At 42.9% G+C, this 14,251-nt stretch overlaps 1 protein-coding gene across 2 annotated transcripts in view; it reads right to left on the reverse strand.

Annotated features, from left to right (window-relative positions):
• The window catches only part of IL1R1 (interleukin 1 receptor type 1), an 81,274-nt gene that overhangs the window by 44,561 nt on the left and 22,462 nt on the right, over positions 1 to 14,251 (reverse strand). The window lies entirely within an intron of this gene.

Raw genomic sequence — 14,251 nt, forward strand, 5'->3', positions numbered from 1 at the left:
GGCTCCTGTTTCCCTGACCAGTTCCTCGAGCCCCTCTCTCCCTTCAGAAAGTCAAGGATGGAGGTGGAATGAGCTGCAGCTGCCTGGGACAGCTGGCGATTGGAGGGAAACATGGAGGAAGGACCAGCAGTCACTCATCAACCCCTAAAGCTGGCTTGTGGTCGGTGTGATGACTGTTTCTCATTTCTTTTCTATCTGGTTCCAGAAGCTTGGACTGTTCCCTTTTCTCAGGAGAGCAGGCTTCAACCTGAAACCAGTGACACAAGATTATGAGAATTCATTAACTGTTCTCATAGCCTTGGCTACAGGAAGCACCGGGGGTCGGGGGATGGTTTGACACACCCAGGCCCAGATCAGCTGTGTCAGACTCTCTGGGGCCCAAATGTCAGTGCTTTCAAAGCTCCAAGGAGATTCCACTGTGCAGCCTCCAAACTCAGTGATGCGGGCACCCGAACTCTCCGCCTGACGGCTACTACAACAGGTGTGTTGGAAGCGGCAGGTAATGAAAGCTACAACAGCTGGGACTGGTTTGAGGCTGTAGAACCGGTCGGGAAGCCTTATGTTTAGTGAGCATGAACTTGTCTTGCTATCTACATAATGAAGGCTTTTAAGCAGTTTACAAGTAGAAAGTGAAATTGGTTCATGCAGCAAGGGAAAAATAAAGCATCACACGTTTCTTTTACTCCTAAGTGTTAATTTTTCCCACTCCCCTCTACCCCAAATCTCCTGATAGACACACAGGCTTCTAGACCCAGGGGGAGTCTCTCAGGCCGGAGGCTCCCATGAGCACCTCTCTCTGCCCTGGACTCAGCACCATGCATGGATTCTGAACACAGCCATGTGCTTGCACCTGTCACCACTTACACTGGTGTTGTACACACACGATGTGTGCAAGGGCTTACATCATGGGCAAAAAGGAGAAACAGAAGTAGCACCTAAGGGTGCCTTTGGACACTTTCTGGAGTCTTCCCCATCCAGTTCTGAAACAGTGAGCATCTGGGAGACTTGAGTGTGTGCCACCCACCGAGATCTATCTTATGGCCTGAGGGGTTTTGGTCTCTCCTGGACCTGGGGAGCAGCTCAGCTCCTGGGATCCTCCTTGGGAGGAGTCTATAACAATGCGCATGAAACAAAGTCATAGTAGTCAATCCAACATGAAAAATAAAGCATTTCCTATGGCCCATATGGCTGGAGAATATCCTGAAGATCTGTCCACTCTACAGATTCACACTGGGCTTGAAAGTAGGAAAGTGGAAGCATGTTTTTGCGTGTTTCTTCAAACCCCCAAAGCCAGAATATCTAAGAAGCCAGACTGTAGGGTCTGTATTGTAAGACAGAAGAATGCATGGAAGTCTGAAGTTATTTTTTCTTACTCAAAAGAACAGAATATATCAGCAGATGAGAAGAGGAAAAGCAGAGGACGGTGGCCCTGCAAGTTCTCAGAGAGTGGTCAAGCGCCTCTGTGCTCCACTAACACCACCAATCAGGAGAAATCCTGGCCTCTTCCTGAAGGAACAGATTGGTGGGGAACTCTGGGAGGGAGAAATAACACTTGGCATCCTGGGATATGTCCGTGGACACCACCCTGTGTCATAGCAAAGCCCTGTGTCCAGCATGACCCAAACCAGGGAGCACGCCTGACTGCTGAGCTGCCCGGGTGTGAGCACAGCCTGCCTCCCAGAGTGCAGGTCATCCCAGCGTAGCCAAGCAAAGTGGCCAAGAGGCCCCAAAGTGTGCACAGGGGCTATGAAAGGACTGAGAGGGCTGCCCCCAGAAGCAGCTTTGCAGTCTGGGCTGGCAGGGCAGGCATGGCCTCCAATGAAGTGTGTAAGAGCAGAGGATGTGCAGAGGGCCCTCTGCCAATACCAGGGCAACCCTTAATCACCTCCAGGCCCTCCACCCTAGCACCCCCAAAGAACCCCAGTTACCCTTTAGAAAGAAACAAGGGGAGATTGGAAGAAAACGAACTGGGAATAGATTTTTGTCCTTTCCCCCGAAAGAGGCTGAGTTTTGGACCAGTGGAGACAAAATAAGTCTGAATGGGAAAGATTTTTTTTCTTTTTGCCACCACACGGAAATGGAAATGCATAAGTGAAGTTGACTACGATTGCAGAGAAGGGTTTCTGCGACCCTTAATTGGCTACACCTGCTTATTTATGACACTGCCAGTAATGTCTCACAGAACCACAACATAGATTTAAAACCACTGTCCTACATGGACTTCCTTCATCAGCCCAGAGTTTTTTGCTCTTCTCGCAATTTCCACCTACTGACCTCCAAATAACCACTCTTTGAGCTCTGTCTCCCATGACCTTCCATCACGGTAGCTTCTCAGTTTTAGTTGACTCAACAGTCTTCCTTGACCTAAGCAGTTATGTGTGGGCTTCTCTGCTCATCTTTCCATTCAAATTCCTGCAATATTCTAAGACCTTTACCAAGCAGGAAGCTACCAGGGGACCAGCGATGAGGGCTGATGGGAAAGTGTGACATGCGTCTCAAGACTATACGGGCAATGAACCATTTCTTATCCTCCTTGGTAAGAGGAGGAAGAAAAGATGGATGCCAAGGCAGGCAGATGGGCTAATTTTTGTTTAATCTTACTCAATGAAGGCAAATGACGTCTTGCATCTGATTGTCCCTATGTGAACATAAACAGAATAGGAAGTTCCAGAAACAATAGACCTGGCTACTTCCAAGGACAGCTGCACCTGACAGAACCAGTTTAGTGATCTTTCTCTGCATGCCAGCTGTCTTCTATTTGATGAGCACTCTAACAAGGGAAAGTCGAAGCACCAGTAACTGAACCATCTACTGCTACTGAGAGGCAGTCCTTACCAGCTTCCCCACATCATCCAAGAAATACGGAGGACTTCAAAAAGTTCATGGAAGATGAAATTATGAGATAAGTTTATTTGAGTGCCAAAAAAGTTTGTAACCTGAGATGGCACTTGGCCTGGAGGTTAAGACATCAGTTGGGACATCTATATCCCATATCAGAGCACCTGGCTTCTGCTCTTGATTCTAGCTTCCAACAATGTGTATCGTGGGAAGCTGCAGTGTTGATGCAATGGGTTCCCTGCCATTCATGTGGGAGACTTGGATTGAGTTCCAGCTCCTGGCATCAGCCAGAGTATTGTGGGCATTTGGGGAGTGAACCAGTGGGTAGGAGTTGTCTGTCTCTACCTCTCAAATAAATAAATAATTATTGAAATCCATGCATAATTTTTTTAATAATACACATTTTCCATAAACTTTTTGGAGATTTCTCAAATATGTGAATTTCAAAAATCTTGTGCTAAGAATAAATTTATCTTTTAGATCCATTTTCCAAGAACTTTTTAAAGTAACTTGGTATGTATTGAAACACTGGTACTGTCATTTGGCAGATACATAACAAAAATATAGCTCTCTTCAAATTTTTTTAAAATGTAATACTCTTTCTTTTTTAAATTTATCTATTTGAAAGGCAGAGTTACAGAGGGGCAGAGGTAGAGAGAGAGAGAGAGAAGTCTTCCATCCTCTGGTTTACTCCCCAGATGGCCACAATGGCCAGAGCTGCACCTATCCAAAACCAGGAGCCAGGAGCTTCTTCTGGGTCTCCCACATGGGTGCAGGGGCCCAAGGACTTGGGCCATCTTCTACTGCTTTCTCGGGCCATAACAGAGACCTGAACCAGAAGTAGAGCAGCTGGGACTTGAACCAGTGTCCATATGGGATGCTGGCACTGCAGACTGGGGCTTTAACCCACTGTGCTACAGCGCTGGCCCCTGTAATACTCTTTCTCTTATAATTCCACCTTGTCCCACCATCTTTGGTTCTCTTCAAGTTTTTGTGAATATTGTCATTTTTCCTTTTACAACAAGCACTTTCTAAAATCTAGACTTTCATCTTGGGATCTTTCAAGGCTTTGATCTTTCCTGACTATAACTGCCAGTTTATTTTCTCTATACGGCTTCCTTTAAATGTGATCACTTTGGTAAATTTAAAATGGCTCCTTCTTAATTGGAAGAACCATCATTAATTGCTTCTCATCCAATTTAAAGGTGATGTCTAATTTCCTTCCCTGGGAATCTGGGCTTGTTTTGGGGACTCATTTAACCAATTTCAGCCAATAGAATGAGGTAGAATTGACTTTCTGGGAGCTCTGAGCCTGACCAGGCCTTTAAGGATTCTCCTGGACCTCCCAGAATAATCTGTCTTGGTGTTGAGAGCTTCCAGAACAGAACCGTTCTTTTTCCTAAGACCATTATACTGCTAGAAAACCCAGCCACATGAAACAAACCACATATGGGCACCCACGGCTCTGTTCCAACTGTGAGAATCAACTCCAGCTATGGGAGTGAACCACTTTGATATTATTCCAATCAACCAGACACCAGCTAACTACACCCACATGAGAAGCCTCAAGTGAGCATCAGCCAGCTGAGCTCCATCAAACTCAGAAGTCACAAAAGACAAGAATGAATTGCCACCTTCAGACACGGAGTTACAGGGTAGATTGTAGCACAGGAATAGATAATCAGAACACAACATACCCAAGAATGTGCCATGGTCCTCCACTCTGTACTAGATATAAAATCATCTTAGTTCACATGGTGTCTCAGAACCAAAACAGTGTGTATCCTTTCTCCGGCATCGGCTCAGAACACTGCTCCATTTATCAAGGACTTCCGTAAAATTATGGAGATGATCTCACCAGCAAGCAAAGGAAAAATCAATGCTATGAGATGGCCAGATAGGTTTAGTTTTGAATATCCTATTTTGAGCCCAAAAAAGAAAAAAAAACTATGTTTTTTTAAGAAAATGCTAACTAGAAATGATTTGGTTTCTAATGTTGTTATTGAATGATTTTATAAGATACAGTACAAGCCATGAGAATTCAGTCTTCACTATTAAAGATACTTGAAAGAAAAAAGAGAAGACCACTCCTTCCATCAAGAAGAGCAAAAAATGGGGCTGGCGCTGTGGGTTAAAGCCCCAGCCTGTAGTGCCGGCTGGTTCGAGTCCCGGCTGCTCCTCTTCCGATCTAGCTCTGGCCTGGGAAAGCAGTAGAATATGGCCCAAGTCCTTGGGCCCCTGCACCTGTGTGGGGGACCTGGAAGAAGCTTCTGGCTTCTGGTTTCAGGTCAGCTCAGCTCTGGCCGTTGCAGTCATTTGTGGAGTGAACCAGTGGAATGAAGACCTGTCTCTCTCTCTCTCTCTCTCTCTCTCTCTCTCTCCCCCTCCCTCTCCTTCTCTCTGTAATTCCTCTGTCTTTCAAATAAATAACTATTTATAAAAAAAAAAAGAAATAAGAAGAGAAAGAAAAAACAAAAACCTGGCCAGACTCAGATGTGCCACATCAGTTGAATCATTTCTCTAATGTCCAAAGATTTCTCTAATGTCCACAACTACTCTTCTTGTCTTTCTTCTGAAAAAACATATTAAAATAAAATAACATGACAACAACTTGATAGCAGGTACACCGCTGCTGAGTAATAACCACTGTTGCACTGTTGTCTGTCCCTGATATGAAAGTCTAGGTTGTCGTACCACTGACGCCTTTCTTGCCCTTGCACCTTAAGCAAATCACTGTCATAAGTACCTGGGTGGCAAGTGCTGAGAGGGCAGTTGAACTGGCTGAAGAGCTAAGCTTTTGCTCAGCACACACAATGGTATTGTCCTCAAAGAGGCCAAGGCCACTGGATGTTGAATGCTCCAGTGAGCAACAACTGTAGAAACCTGTGGTCCCAGTTCCCCAGTAATGACACAAAAAGACTTGAGATTCATACTGACCACACTTCAGAGACACAGAGGGGCCCCTAGTGACACTTACCCATGGGTTCACAGGAGTTGGCTACAAAGACCCCTTCTTGTGTTCCATGAGATTACACAATGTATTACACAATCCATGTAGTTTCTAGAAATGTGGTAATTTAACCCTACATAGAAAATTCAGGGTCTCAGTTGTACTGGCCACATGTTGCTAGTGGCTGTCACATTCTACAGAGTACACACAGGACATTCCATCACTGCAAAGATATTTTCTTGGACATTGCAGCTCAAAGTCCAGAAAATTCTATGACAACTCTGGAACCAAAGTCGTGCTTGAGAAACCTGGTCCTGATCCAAAATGGAAAATCCGGTTGTTTAGAGTCCATGCGTGAGCACAGATCCTTCACACCATCGCTCTTTCCTGTTGACTGACCACATCGTCCTTCTTCCACTGCTCAGCAGCATTCTGCCTGCTCACATGCTCTCTCTACAATACAGGTCCCCAGTTCCTACGTGATTATAACAACAACCTCTAAGTGAAAACGTGCCCACAGAGAACCCAGCCTTTCCTAAGGGCAAGCCCAATGGGACAAGAGATTTATTTTTTCTATGTTGTCCAAGGAAAAGAGAATCCCAGGGGGAATGGTGATATACAATGTGTTGGGTGCATTTTCTGCTTTTTCAGAAAGGAAAAGAAGATCCAGTAAAACCCAGCGATTTGGGAATGGCCCTGAAATGGATTCTTCAGAGAGAGCAAGCTAAACCAGGGAGGGTAGGGGGCTGAGGAAATCACCAAGGGCAATGCCAGGACACTGCAGGTTCTGAAACAGAATACGCTCCACTACCACCATCACATCACCTACATCCTGCACACCTTTTGTCAGATTTATCCCTAATGTTTTTGTAAGTGGTATTGCTTTGTAATTTCAATTCCTGGATGTTCATTGCTAGTATATAGTACACATCTGGCTTTTATATGTGCATTGTGTAAGCTATAAAACTCACATATTGTTTCTGGTATTCTTTTTATTGATTCCATAAGATTGTTAATAGAGAACAGGTTGTCCGCAAATCCGATTTCCTTTCCAACGTGGATGCTTTTTACTTCCTTTTCTTGACGTTTTTTACACAAGCTGGAGCCTTTAGTACAATGCAAGTGTTGACTAGAAGCAGGCATCCCATCTCCAGGGTATTTCATTATGTATATGCAGGTATTCCGAGTCTGAATTTGGTCCAAGCATTTTGGATAATGGAGTCAGCTGGTAGCTGTCAGCGGCAATGGCCTGAAATCTTTCAGCTTGCATTATTTCCATGAGAAATCTGCTATCATTCTTCTACCTCTGCAGTGCATTTTCACTCTGACCGCTTTGCAGATTTTTCTTTATCACTGGTTTTAAGTAACTTGATTATGATGAAACTTGATATATGTTGTTCATATTTCTTGGGGTTCATTGAGCTTCTTGGATTTGTGGGTTTATTGTTTTCACTCATTTTGGAAATGTTCTACCCATTATTGCTTCAATTTTTTTCTGTAACCGTTCCTTCATTTCAGGGACTTCAATAACTTGTGTATTTTGGCCACTTGAAACTGCTGCATTTTTTCAGTGATGCCCTGTTATGTTTCTCTCCCTTCCTCTTAAATAAAGAAAAAATGCAAAACCAAGATTGTGTCTTTTGCAGCAACATGGGTGAGACCTGGAGAACATTATGTTAAAAGAAATAAGCCAGGAACAGAAAGACAAATGCCCCGGGTTCTTATCTATGTGGAAGCTGAAAAAGTTGATCTCGTAGAAGGAGGGAGTAGAACAGTGGTTACCAAAGATTCAGAAGGGTGTGGGGGAGAGAGTTAGTGAGTACCGGGATGCAGGAATAGCAGGAAATAACTTCTATAGGCTCTATAGTAAGATAACTATATAACAATTAGCTGTATATTCCAAAATAGAAAGGATTTTGAATGAACCCACATAAAGAAATGGCAAATGTCTGAGGTGATGGATATGTCAATTACTCCAATCTGAGCAATTACACATTGTATCCATGTATTGTAATATTCCACTGTATCCCAAGAATATGTATTTAAAAATTTTAAAGGAGAAAAGATATTCTATTTGAGGGGTTCTTAAAGGTCCCTGGGACCCTTTCAGATGACTCTTCAAATCAAAACTACCTTCCTAAATCAAATGTAGTACATGTCTTTTTTATACACATTCTCTCACAAGTGTATAGTAAAGTTTTCCAGAGGCTATATGCTGTATCACATCTCCAAGATCATATGTAGAAGCAAATATGAGAATTCAACTCTTACACTGGGAAACATGAAAGAAATTTCCAGAACAACTTAAGCATGTAAAATAATTCCTTTCTTAGCTTCTTAAATTGTGTTGTAAATATAGTGATTTTATATCTAGGTTAATGAGTTTACCTAATAATCAAAATTTATATTTTAGGGGAAAGTGTTTGGCATAACAGTTAAAATGCTCTTGGGAGAGGGGAAGTGGCGTTATGGGTTAAACTGCCACCTGGGATGCTGGTACCCTTTATCAAAGCACAGGTTCAAGTCCCAGCTGCTCTGCTTCAATCCAGCTCCCTGCTAATGCACCTGGGAAAGCAGCAGAAGATGGTTCAAGTAACTGGGGCCCTGGACTGATGTGGGAGACCTGAATGGAGTTCCAGGATTCTCTGTCACTGTACTTTTCAAATAAATAAATCTTTGCCTTTAAAAAAAAATGCTGCTTGAGATGCCTATACCCCATGTCAGAATATCTGACTTCAAGTGCCTGGCAACACTCACAAGTCCAGCTTCCTGCTAATGCACACCTTGGGAGGCAGCAGGTGATGACTCAAGTGCTTGGGTCCTTGACACCCATGTGGGAGACTCAGATTGCGCTCCCATTTCTTGGCTTTTAAGTGGCCAGGCCCTGGCTATTGTGGACATTTGGGAAGTAAACCAATGGGCAAGATATCTCTCTGTCTCTCTCTTTCTCTCTCTCCGCCCCCATCCCTGTCTTTCTGATAAATAAAAATTAAAAAAAAAAAACTGCTTGGATTTCTAATGTGGTATCATTGCTTATAAAGCAAAAAAAAAAAAAAAAACTACTAAGGTATGTAGGGTCTGGAGGTTTGCCTTCTAAAAGTAGAAGTATAGCATAGTAGTTCCTGGCATAGAAAATTAAGCTTGACCCCCTTACTCAAAGATTGTACTCCAGTTCAGATTTTAGGTTTATCTCATACTATTTTTGTGGCACTGAAAAATTTAGCTTCTCTGTGTCTCAGTTCCCTCAATGATAAAAATCATAGTCATGCAACATATAATGACATTTTGATCAACAGACCACATATATGATGGTGATCACGTAAGTCACATAGTGATATCAGAGCCATCTTTGTTTTACAAGGGTATTTCAAAACTTCAAGGAAAACATGGAATTAAAAGAGAAGTTGATGGTGCAAAAACATGTGAAATTCATGCATTCAGGTAGACTTCAAAAAGTTCCTGGAGAAAGGCAGGCATTGGCACAGTGGTTTAGATTCTGCTCAGGGCCAGCGCCGCGGCTCACTAGGCTAATCCTCCACCTGTGGCGCCGGTACTCCAGGTTCTAGTCCCGGTTGGGGTGCCAGATTCTATCCCGGTTGCTCCTCTTCCAGTCCAGCTCTCTGCTGTGGCCCAGGAGTGCAGTGGAGGATGGCCCAAGTGCTTGGGCCCTGCACCCGCATGAGAGACCAGGAGGAAGCACCTGGCTCCTGGCTTCTGATCGGCACAGCACCCCGGCCATAGCGGCCAATTTGGGGGTGAACCTACTGAAGGAAAACCTTTCTCCTCTCTGTCTCTCTCCCTTTCTCACTGTCTAACTCTGCCTGTAAAAAAAAAAAAAAAACAAAAAAAAAACAAAAAAAGATTCTGCTCAGGAAACCTACACCCCATACTGGAGTAGCTGGTTTGAACCCTGACTCCTCTACTTCTAATCTAGCTTTTTGCTGATGCACACTCTAGGAGGCAGCACATGATGGCTTAAGATGGCTTAAGAAGTTGGGTCCCTACCACCCACATGGGAGACCTGGATTGAGTTCTGGGCTCCTGACTTCTGCCTGGCCCAGCTCTGGATGTTGTGGGCACTGGAGAGTGAACTAGTGGAGAGCAGATCTCTCTCTCCTTCTCTTTCCCTTTCTTCTCTCTCTCTCTCTCTCTCCCCACTCCCTCCCTCCCTCCCTCTCCCTCTCTTTCTTTCTCTTTCTGCTTTCAAATACAACAAAAATAAAATTTTTAAATGTTCATGGAAATGCATTTTATAAAAAAAACTAACAGATTACACATTTTCTGCCTCAAAATCAACCTATGTTTTAATTCCATTTTTCCATGAACTATTTGAAGTATCTTTATGTAAGTACACTCCATGATGCTAATACAGTGAAATCACCCAACAACTTTCTCAGAACATATCCCTTTTCCTTAAGTAACACATGGGTATATTAATAGTCCCCACTTCAATGAGTTGTTGTAAGTAGTAAGGTGATTTGTCAGAAGTGTTTAAACATTACCTGACACATAGTCAAAGGTAGAGACAATTATTATTTAGTGTACATTAGCTGTATTTGTGTACTTTACCAGGCTCTGGGAGCCTGTAGAATGGATTTGGTAATACCCCCCTAGTTACATCAGAGAGTTACTGAGAAAATTACAGGTAGTTAGTGCACCATATTTTTAATATTATGCACATAAGCAAATTATTACCGAAGATGTATTAGGCATTAGCTCAAAGGGCGATATCATTTGGGAACAAGGAATTTTCTGGTGAAGAGGAGGCAAGTATTTCTGGGGAAAGGAGTGTACACCAATCACCACAGCTGATAAATTCCTCATTCCAAAAAACCAAACCACATTTAAAAAGCAGGTTATTTCTGCACAAACACTCAGGTTTAAAATAACAACTATGAAAAACATAGATAACTTGATCTCTGTGTGACAGAGAATTTAACCAACATTTTGAAGAGCAATTGGGAACTGAAATATAAACAGTACTCAACAATAATAAAGGACTTAAAGAAAACAAAAGATCAGCTTGCAAAGAGAAGTTTCGCAACATTCTTTACGTAAATTCAGAAATTTAGTTGTCAGCCAGAGTGGTTCTGTTTCTTTCTCTTTTTCATTGTTAAAAAGTTTTTATCCAAACTTGAATCATTTCCTGCCTTAATCATTGCAATATGTCTTTCTTGTTCCTCCTACACTATTAAAGTCCAAGTAACTATTGCCAAAGAAATCTCCCTCCCTCATTGCCAAATAGGTAACATCATTGGATGTTGCACACATCGCTTGTGCCTACACATACACATCTCCGCCTTATCCAAAGTTCCTACTAGTGCTTTATAGCACATGTCACCATCTAATGTCTGGTGTCTTTTGCTTCTAAAGTTTGTTTGCTGTCTCCACTACAAAGTAAGTTCCATGAAGGTAGGGCCTTGGTCTGTTCTATCCACTGCTGTATTGTCATTGTCTTGAATAAATCTTAGCATGTGGTAGATGCATTTTAAATATTTATTAAGAAAATCAGTGAAACACTTAACTTTGCCCATTATAAGCCCCTGTACTTGATTTCAATATTTCTCAATTTTTTCTATTTAATACTAGTTTTTCTTTTCTTTTTTTTTTATTTATATATTTGAAAGGCAGAATCACAGACAGAGAGAGAGGGAGAGACAGAGAGAGAAGTCTTCCATCTGCTGGTTCACTCCCCAAATGGCCAAGACTGCTGGAGCTGGGCTGATCTGAAACTAGGAACCAGGAGCTTCCTTCAGGTCTCCTACACAGATGCAGGAGCCCAAGCACTTGTGCCATATTCCACTGCTTTCCCAGGCCATCAGTAGGCAGTTGGATTGGAAGTGGGGCAGCCAGGTCTTGAACCACCATTCATATGGGGTGCCAGCACTGCAGACAGAGACTTAAGATACTACACCACAGCCCAGCCCCTATTTTCTCTTTCCTACCCAACTCTTTTCACAACCAATTATAGTTCTCCTAGCTGCCTTGGTTTCCGCTTACCACACACTGTCAATTTACCTGTCCTGACTCCTGCTGAATATGGACAACTTACCTGTCCTGACTCCTGCTGAAGGTGAGTGAAGAGCTGACTCAACCAATGCGACTTTAAGAGGTTGAGACCTGGAGCAAGGTGTCCCTTCCCTTGAATGTGACAGTGAGCAGAGCAGAGGATGGAGAACACTGACATCCAAGTCATGATCAACCATCTCCAGGACTGCTACATCCAAAAGCCCAGAGGAGCACTTTACACAGCTGCTCACAATAGCCACTCCATCTCATGGTTTCCTTCTTGGCTGACATTTAAAGGGCTTGGGAAGAGAAGGAACACTATTGACATTCTTCACTGAAACACAGCTCCTTCAAACTCTGGATGCTCAGCCATTGGCCCAAGAGAAAGCAAGAAGATCTGGTGAATAAAATTAGAACAATGGCTTGGATCCACAGAACCCATACATGGCTTTAACTGCAGTGTTTCTTGGACATTCTTAAAGCTGAGCTGGCCAGAATCCCTTGACAGTGCCTGAGAACTTAGATATTTAAAGAGCTCCTAATTGCTCTGCTGTTGTTTAACTGTGTCCCTCAAAAATTCATGAGACCTAATGCCAAAATTCCTATGTAAGAGTACTTGCAGGTGAGGCCTTTGGGAATGATTGGGATTGGAGGAGGTTGTGAGGATGGGGCACCCCTATGGATTTAGGGGCTTTGTAAGAAGGAAAAGGAGAACCAAGGTAGCAAGCTTCCTTTCCCATCATGGAAAACCCCTACTAGGCTATGAATTAGCCAGAAGGCCCTCACCAGGTTCAGCACCGTGCTCCTGAACTGCCCAGCCTCCAGAACACAAGCTAAAGAAACCTCATCCTTTTTTACGTTACTCACGCCATCATACTCAGTTATAACAGCAGAAAACAAACTAAGACCTGCTCCTCACACCAACAAACCCAGAGGATCTCTACAGGTCTTTCTACTCCTGGGATCGTGAGATAGTAGGTCTCTATGGGGAGATTTAAACAGAGAGAGGGTATTCCTGGTTGTATGTTTGAGAAGGCTCTTAGCGGAGAGAAGTTGAGTTTCTATACATTCTGTAAAACCCGGGACGTCACAATACCTACATCCTACAACTTTCAAATGTCCCACCAGACTTGAAAGCAGCTATAATTTGACCCCAAATCAAATCCTGTTTGTTACATAAACACAAAGTAAATTTAGTGCAGTTTCATCCACACTGAAATTTCCAGAAAGGCAGATAACACACAGAAGGGAAGTAGAACCCGATTTTCTTTTTGGAAGCTTATAAAAGATGTTTCACCGTGGGGGAAAACCACACCCCAGTGGCCACACCATTTATGACAGATGAATCTCCACAAGGCACAGACTGTTTCGGTGTCCATTTTGAGCTACCACACTGCATGCATGTCCTTGCTTTGCTGCCAACACCAGAGGACTTCTTTGTTTCTCCAGCTCCAATCATGTTCACACCTGTAGGAGAGGACTTCAAAGTGTTCATGGAAAATGACATCAAAGGTTTATCCTGATGTGAACATCTTTAAATCCAAGCATGTTTAGTCCACTTTCCTTGAATGTTTTGGAGACCCCTTGTACATGTGAAGTCTTATTTCTTCTTTACAGAATAGTTAAGAAAATATATTTAAATTTGTAACATCATATACAGGTAGGTTATCAACAAATTTCATTTTAGCATAGTGAAAGGGATATACTAAAAGTCATCTTAAGAAAAAGAGGATTAAATTTGTTAAAGTAAAAGACTGCAAAATGAAGCCACTGGTTGAAGATGAAAACAACATCTTTTTTTTTTTTTTTATTAAGGCTTTTATTTAATGAACACAAATTTCAAAGGTACAGCTTTAGGAATACAGTGGTTCTTCCCCCAGGCTTTGACTTGCTCTGATTGTCTATTGTTCACCCTCTGACTTTATCCTACTCCTCATTCATAGTATGTGATCTCTCTTCCAGGGAGAACCATTTCAAGTCCCACGTCTAACAGGTTCCCAGCATCACAAAAGAGGTTTTTTTGTCAAGGATTGGGTCCCTGGGAGAATACTTATTAAAGTCCCTTCGCTTTGCTCGGCTCTGCTTTTGAAGCACAGATAATCACTACTTTCCTGCTAGAGGTTATTTTTATTAACATGAATCCTGCTCTGAAATATTAACTCAAGACCACAAAGAAGGCTTGACTCAATCATGTCAGCTGACACAGCACTACACACCACAATGAGGGTAGAAGGGCTTAACATTTGAGGCTACTTCCCCTGCCTTAAACACTGGCCCTCTCCCCAGTATCTGATCTACGGCCACAGTGCCTATCTGCTATGTGTGACATCACTGAACACACCCCTGTGATTGCCTTTTGCTTGTCCCACCAACTCTTCCCTTCACTTTCTCCGGAAGCTCTCATGCTAAGAGACCATAATAAAGTTAGCAAGAGTGAAGACCAAGGAGAAAAGG

This window comes from Oryctolagus cuniculus, chromosome 2 (assembly GCF_051225735.1).
Source record: "Oryctolagus cuniculus isolate XC-2025 breed Fujian yellow rabbit chromosome 2, ASM5122573v1, whole genome shotgun sequence".
Taxonomy (NCBI): Eukaryota; Metazoa; Chordata; class Mammalia; order Lagomorpha; family Leporidae; genus Oryctolagus; species Oryctolagus cuniculus.